Source organism: Mya arenaria, chromosome 10 (assembly GCF_026914265.1).
Source record: "Mya arenaria isolate MELC-2E11 chromosome 10, ASM2691426v1".
Classification (NCBI taxonomy): Eukaryota; Metazoa; Mollusca; class Bivalvia; order Myida; family Myidae; genus Mya; species Mya arenaria.
In genome coordinates, this window is record NC_069131.1 from 72414367 (window position 1) to 72422969 (window position 8603).

At 42.7% G+C, this 8603-nt stretch overlaps 1 pseudogene; it reads left to right on the forward strand.

Annotated features, from left to right (window-relative positions):
- Positions 1 to 228: 228 nt before the first annotated feature.
- On the forward strand, positions 229 to 979 carry LOC128205008 (uncharacterized; annotated as a pseudogene).
- Positions 980 to 8603: the final 7624 nt, after the last annotated feature.

An 8603-nucleotide genomic window follows, 5' to 3' on the forward strand; every position in this document is an offset into this window, starting at 1 on the left:
CAATGGGTTGTTTTATATCGATAACACAGAGGAGTGTAGTTTAAAGTGACTCGCTCATGGTTTGTAAAATGAACTTTTAATTACGATATAAAATGTGGCAAATCATAATTCGTCTTTGAAGACTACAATTTGCATAAGCGTTTATAACGCGATTGAAACCCACAAATAAATTACGGCTGTGGTTTATAGGTCCTTGACAAAACTTAACTAAAATCATCGCGAAAATAATTCGACGTCTACGCCACGTTGACGGAAATCAATGACCCCTTGGTCACGCTACACCTTCCGGCCATTGTCATCTGCGCTACGCTTGCAGTGATCGGGATCATCGGAAACTTGATCGTGTTAAGCGTCTACATACCCCACCCAAGCTCATTTTCACGTGTGTTTATTCTGTGGCTTGCTGTTGTAAACTTTATAGCGTGCAGCGTTGGAACGCCTCTTCTGGTGTTTAGCATGATCCATCCGTACCAGTTTCCGTCCAAGATCGTATGAAAAACGTTACGTTTTTTTCCACGTTTTTCTAGCGATGTCAGTGTTAGTATTGCCATGGAAAGGCACCGGGCTATCTGCAATTTTGAGGTGGTTGAAATACCAAGGCGAATGCGTGTCATGTGTATTGTGTCTTGTATTATGGGAGTTGTAGTGGCCGTCCCGGCTATATTTATTTACGGAATATGGACTGTGGAAACCGGAGTTCACACTACCAAAGGGACTGAATGCTTCGTTGAAGACCACTTTATACAAACTGATTCAATATGGCCCAAAATATTTACTTTTCATTTCAATCAATAGTCTTGCTGATCTCATTTGCTACATGATTGTGTTATACATTCGGATTGGACGTCAGTTACAGTGGCATCTGAAATTCACGGGACGCTACTCCACAAGGTCCAAGTTAAACCAGTCAACCAAATCAAGCCAGTCGGTGTCAACAGACCGACAGTTCGCCGAAATCAAAGGCCGGAATTATGCTTAAGCTGACCTCTACGTCAGATAGGACAGGAAGTACATTCAGTCTTCATACGCCCGTGGGGAAGGAGGCGTCCACCGCCATGAGCCGCGTAAATAGAGCCCCCCCCCCCCCCCATGACCAGCAAGTTTTGTTGGTTAACGGCCGATTTCGTGCTCTCCGTCATTCCTAACCTTGCTATTATCATCTACTCCACATGTCGGACTGATTTTGCACAGGATATGACGTCATCACAGGTTGTGACGTACAACATATTTTTAAAATCGTTTGCTGTCAACAACATGGCAAATCCGCTCGTGTATTTCACGTGTGTTACGTGACTTTCGACGATATTTTAGGAATTTACTCAGCGATATTTCTGTAGCTGCAGGAGATAATGACCGTAGTAAATATAATGTAAAAATGTCAATGTCACACACCTTTAAGTCAATATAAGAAGTAAGAAGGTCTCGTCCTCGCTGTATCTTTATTTGAGATTTGGAGATTTTGATAAAGTAAATAAGCGTGGCATTTATTCATACCAATTAATAAATGAAATGTAAGAAACACATCATTTGTGGTTTGAAATTACTTCCTTTGCCACCAAATTCCGATTTAATTTAACTGCCAAAAACGTGTTTCTAAGTGAAAGGTGAATGAATACATGGAAATATCTTTGCCCGGAATTTGCAAATTTCTACTGCATAGGTTTTAAAATACATTGGCACAAGATCTTACGACACTGAGAAGTTGTTGATGTGGTTAACGGAAGTTGGGAGTTCAATAGTCAATGTCATCCATTAACGTCACAACCTTACTCTAATGTGGATTCGTATTTATAAAAGTAGTGTCCGACATTTACTAATGTTCTTCTTTAAGTTAAGACTCAAGAATCCAATTGAATTCAGTGGGCTCAAATGCATCTAACAAAGTAAATGTACACTTTATGTCTGTCTCAGGAAGTACATGAATGTTTGACAATCTCGTATAAAAAGTGCAATATTATTGTATGTGTTTTGCGTAGGCTTATATCAAACTACTATGGAATTGATGATTAATTAGGACTATTGTTTTGATACTGAACTCATTTTAAAAGCTGTCAAAAAACAATCGTATGTACCAGACGTCTCGGGATGTGTATTCTGGGTTCATATGCACTAACGCCTTGAGTCTGAGTGTGCATTATGAGCCCATATGCACTAACGTCTTGAGTCTAACTGTGCATTCTGGGCCCATATGCACTAACGTCTTGAGTCTGAGTGTGCACTCTGGGCCCATATTCACTAACGTCTTGAGTCTGAGTGTGCACTCTGGGTCCATATTCACTAACGTCTTGAGTCCGAGTGAGCATTCTGGGTCCATATGCACTAACGTCTTGAGTTTGAGTGTTCATTCTGAACTCATATTCACTAACGTCTTGAGTCTGAGTGTGCACTCTGGGTCCATATTCACTAACGTCTTGAGTCTGAGTGTGCACTCTGGGCCCATATTCACTAACGTCTTGAGTCTGAGTGTGCACTCTGGTTTCATATGCACTAACGTCTTGAGTCCGAGTGTTCATTCTGGTTCCATATGCACTAACGTCTTGAGTCCGAGTGTGTACTCTGGGTCCATATTCACTAACGTCTTGAGTCTGAGTGTGCACTCTGGGCCCATATTCACTAACGTCTTGAGTCTGAGTGTTCATTCTGGGTCCATATGCATTAACGTTTTTAAGTCTGAGTGCGCACTCTGGGTCCATATGCACTAACGTCTAAAGTCTGAGTTCGCACTCTGGTCCATATACACTAACGTCTTCAGTCTGAGTGGGTACTCTGGGTCTATATACACAAACGTCTTGAGTCTGATTGTGCATTCTGGGTCCATATACACTAACGTCTTAAGTCTGAGTGGGTACTCTGGGTCCATATACACAAACGTCTTGAGTCTGGGTGAGCATTCTGGGCCCAGATGCACTAACGTCTTGAGTCTGGGTGTGCACTCTGGGCCCAAATTCACTAACGTCTTGAGTCTGAGTGTGCATTCTGGTTCCATATTCACTAACCTCTTGAAACTGAGTATGCATTGTTGGCCCATATACACAAACGTCTTGAGTCTGAGTGTGCATTCTGGGTCCATATGCACTAACGTCTTCAGTTTGAGTGTGTACTCTGGTTCCTTATGCACAAATGTCTTGAGTCTGAGTGTGCATTCTTGTTCCATATACACTAACGTCTTGAAACTGAGTATGCATTGTGGGCCCATATTCACTAACGTCTTGAGTCTGAGTGTGCATTCTGGGCACATATTCACTAACGTCTTGAGTCTGAGTGTGCATTCTGGGCCCATATTCACTAACGTCTTGAGTCCGAGTGTGCATTCTGGGCCCATATTCACTAACGTCTTGAGTCTGAGTGTGCATTCTGGGCCCATATTCACTAACGTCTTGAGTCTGAGTGTGCATTCTGGGCCCATATTCACTAACGTCTTGAGTCTGAGTGTGCATTCTGGGCCCATATTCACTAACGTCTTGAGTCCGAGTGTTTATTCTGGACCCATATGCACTAATGCCTTGAGTCTGAGTGTGCATTCTGGGCCCATATTCACTAACGTCTTGAGTCTGAGTGTTCATTCTGGACCCATATTCACTAACGTCTTGAGTCTGAGTGTTCATTCTGGACCCATATACACTAACGTCTTGAGTCCGAGTGTTTATTCTGGACCCATATGCACTAATGCCTTGAGTCTGAGTGTGCATTCTGGGCCCATATTCACTTACGTCTTGAGTCTGAGTGTGCACTCTGGGCACATATTCACTAACGTCTTGAGTCTGAGTGTGCATTCTGGGCACATATTCACTAACGTCTTGAGTCCGAGTGTGCACTCTGGGTCCATATTCACTAACGTCTTGGGTCCGAGTGTGCATTCTGGGCCCATATTCACTAACGTCTTGAGTCCGAGTGTGCATTCTGGGCACATATGCACTAACGTCTTGAGTCCGAGTGTGCCTTCTGGGCCCATATTCACTAACGTCTTGAGTCCGAGTGTGCATTCTGGGCACATATTCACTAACGTCTTGAGTCCGAGTGTGCCTTCTGGGCACATATTCACTAACGTCTTGAGTCAGAGTGTGCCTTCTGGGCCCATATTCACTAACGTCTTGAGTCTGAGTGTGCATTCTGGGCCCATATTCACTAACGTCTTGAGTCCGAGTGTGCCTTCTGGGCCCATATTCACTTACGTCTTGAGTCCGAGTCTGCACTCTGGGCCCATATGCACTAACGTCTTGAGTCTAAGTGTGCATTCTGGGCCCATATGCACTAACGTCTTGAGTCTAAGTGTGCATTCTGGGCCCATATTCACTTACGTCTTGAGTCTGAGTGTGCATTCTGGGCCTATATGCACTAACATCTTGAGTCAGGTTGGGCACTCTTGGTCCATATGCAGTAACGTCTTGAGTCTGAGTGTGCATTCTGGGCCTATATGCACTAACGCTTTGAATCTGAATATGTATTCTGGGTCCATATGCACTGACATTTCAGTCTGAGTGTGTACTATGGTTTCTTATGCACAAACGTCTTGAGTGTGAGTGTGCATTCTGGGTCAATATGCTCTATTGTTTTGAGTGTGAGTGTGCATTCTGGGTCAATATGCTCTATTGTTTTGAGTGTGAGTGTGCATTCTGGGCCCATATGCACTATTGTCTCGAGTCTGAGTGTGTATTCTGGACCAATATGCTCTATTGTTTTGAGTGTGAGTGTGCATTTTGGGCCCATATGGACTAACGTTTTGAGTCCGAGTGTGCATTTTGGGCCCATATGCACTATTGTCTCGAGTCTGAGTGTGTATTCTGGACCCATTTGGACTAACGTTTTGAGTCCGAGTGTGCATTTTGGGCCCATATGCACTATTGTCTCGAGTCTGAGTGTGTATTCTGGACCCATATGCACTAACGCCTTGAGTCTTAGTGTGTATTCTGGACCAATATGCACTAACGTCTTGAGTCCGAGTGTGTATTCTGGACCAATATGCACTAACGTCTTGAGTCTGAGTGTGCATTCTGGGCTCATATGCACTATTGTCTCGAGTCTGAGTGTGTATTCTGGACCCATTTGGACTAACGTTTTGAGTCCGAGTGTGCATTCTGAGCCCATATGCATTAACGTCATTTGTCTGAGTGTGCATTCCGGGCTCAAAAGTGCTAACGTCTTGAAGCTTAGAGTATATTCTGTGCTCATATGCACTAACTTCTTGAGTCTGGGTGAGCATTCTCGGCCCATATGCACTAACGTCTTGAATGTGAGTGTGTATTCTAGGCCTATATGCACTAACGTCTTGAATGTGAGTGTGCATTCTAGGCCTATATGCACTAACGTCTTAAATGTGAGTGTGCATTCTGGGCCTATATGCACTAACGTCTTGAGTCTGAGTGTTCATTCTGAATCCATATACACTAACGTCTTGAGTCCGAGTGTTTATTCTGGACCCATATGCACTAATGCCTTGAGTCTGAGTGTGCATTCTGGGCCCATATACACTAACGTCTTGAGTCTGAGTGTTCATTCTGGACCCATATACACTAACGTCTTGAGTCTGAGTGTTCATTCTGAACCCATATACACTAACGTCTTGAGTCCGAGTGTTTATTCTGGACCCATATGCACTAATGCCTTGAGTCTGAGTGTGAATTCTGGACCCATATACACTTACGTCTTGAGTCTGAGTGTGCACTCTGGGTCCATATTCACTACCGTCTTGAGTCTGAGTGTGCATTCTGGGCCCATATTCACTAACGTCTTGAGTCCGAGTGTGCACTCTGGGCCCATATTCACTAACGTCTTGAGTCCGAGTGTGCATTCTGGGTCCATATGCACTAACGTCTTGAGTCCGAGTGTGCATTCTGGGCACATATGCACTAACGTCTTGAGTCCGAGTGTGCCTTCTGGGCACATATTCACTAACGTCTTGAGTCCGAGTGTGCATTCTGGGCCAATATGCATTAACGTTCTGAGTCTGAGTGTGCCTTCTGGACCCATATGCACTAACGTCTTGAGTCCGAGTGTGCATTCTGGGCCCATATGCACTAACGTCTTGAGTCTGAGTGTGCATTCTGGGCCCATATGCACTAACGTCTTGAGTCCGAGTGTGCACTCGGGGCCCATATGCACTAACGTCTTGAGTCCGAGTGTGCATTCTGGGCCCATATTCACTTACGTCTTGAGTCCGAGTGTGCATTCTGGGCCCATATTCACTAACGTCTTGAGTCTGAGTGTGCATTCTGGGCCCATATTCACTAACGTCTTGAGTCTGAGTGTGCATTCTGGGCCTATATGCACTAACATCTTGAGTCAGGTTGGGCACTCTTGGTCCATATGCAGTAACGTCTTGAGTCTGAGTGTGCATTCTGGGCCTATATGCACTAACGTCTTGAATCTGAATATGTATTCTGGGTCCATATGCACTGACATTTCAGTCTGAGTGTGTACTATGGTTTCTTATGCACAAACGTCTTGAGTGTGAGTGTGCATTCTGGGTCAATATGCTCTATTGTTTTGAGTGTGAGTGTGCATTCTGGGTCAATATGCTCTATTGTTTTGAGTGTGAGTGTGCATTCTGGGCCCATATGCACTATTGTCTCGAGTCTGAGTGTGTATTCTGGACCAATATGCTCTATTGTTTTGAGTGTGAGTGTGCATTTTGGGCCCATATGGACTAACGTTTTGAGTCCGAGTGTGCATTTTGGGCCCATATGCACTATTGTCTCGAGTCTGAGTGTGTATTCTGGACCCATTTGGACTAACGTTTTGAGTCCGAGTGTGCATTTTGGGCCCATATGCACTATTGTCTCGAGTCTGAGTGTGTATTCTGGACCCATATGCACTAACGCCTTGAGTCTTAGTGTGTATTCTGGACCAATATGCACTAACGTCTTGAGTCCGAGTGTGTATTCTGGACCAATATGCACTAACGTCTTGAGTCTGAGTGTGCATTCTGGGCTCATATGCACTATTGTCTCGAGTCTGAGTGTGTATTCTGGACCCATTTGGACTAACGTTTTGAGTCCGAGTGTGCATTCTGAGCCCATATGCATTAACGTCATTTGTCTGAGTGTGCATTCCGGGCTCAAAAGTGCTAACGTCTTGAAGCTTAGAGTATATTCCGTGCTCATATGCACTAACTTCTTGAGTCTGGGTGAGCATTCTCGGCCCATATGCACTAACGTCTTGAATGTGAGTGTGTATTCTAGGCCCATATGCACTAACGTCTTGAATGTGAGTGTGCATTCTAGGCCTATATGCACTAACGTCTTAAATGTGAGTGTGCATTCTGGGCCTATATGCACTAACGTCTTGAATGTGAGTGTGCATTATGGGCCTATATGCACTTACGTCTTGAGTCTTAGAGGCTATTCTTATAGTTTAAGTACATTTGTAATCGCATATAATTTCTGTAATTTCATAGTGTTTTTCTGTAACTGCGACATAGCGCTTAAAGTATCACTTGTTTATATAGGACTTCAATTTAGTGCATGACAATTTGGGTAGTAAAAACAGATACCAAAAAGCAGAATATTTTAAATAAGTACGATCGGTTTTGACATCAACATATTTAACAAGCTATGCTTTTTAAAGTCATGAATTTTTGAAAGCCTTATTTGAAACCAATTTTCTAGTTTTCAGTGTGTTTGCTTGTAGGATTTAACATGTTTTAGGAACTTTACTTGTCTGCATATTAGTTGTTGTTTTTATATTTTCACACGTAGGTTGTACATTTATGCTGATCGGTCGGCATGGTAACATACATTTACTGTTTTAAATTGAGTATACAAAGTGTTGGTTTTGCATTGATATTTTATTTGCTCAGTTTTGGAAACTTTTGTTTAATATGTGTTTAAATAATTTTACAAGCTTTTATTGAAGAGTTTATTCATGATGTTTGAATGCACGCATGTGATCACTTACCTATAATTTCAGTGCATAGCAATCGTGACTCATTATATTTACTATATGTTAACAAAACGAGACCTTGCTATTATAAGCATTAAAAATTATCTAATGAAACGATTACAACGCGTAATGAACGAAATGCCTCACAAACTACATTGCATGTCCCAACTCTATCGAGACAGATTGGGAATTTATGTTTGCAAATGTCAGTCGGTTGGTCAGTCGGTTGCTTGCATGGAATATCGGTCGGTACACCAAGTCTCGTCCGCACAAAACCCGAGAACAGTTTTACCAAGGACCATAAAACTTTATTTTTTTGTTGCCTTCGATCAGTTGATGACCCCTATAGGTCAGTAGGTCAAGACCAGGGTCAAAGGTGTTATGAATATTTATTGCGCACAATAACTTGAGAACAGTTATGTGTCGGACAATGAAACTACAGCAGAAGTTTGCCTATGACAGTTTTCTTACAGCTACTTTCAGGAATTTAATCAGAAGAATAAAGATCAATGTCACAGAAAACATTATTTGGTCAACCTTGGCCATTTCTTAACTCTATAACAGTTGAAATACGTCGATTAAGGCAACTTTTACCAATTTTGAAAGGCCTTCTCATTGTTACAGGCCTTATTTATTATAATTGACAAATGAAAGTGAATCAAAGCATGGTTATACCATCTCAGACCATTGGCTACCTTCCGTATGTATAGAGTTTAAAGCTGAAT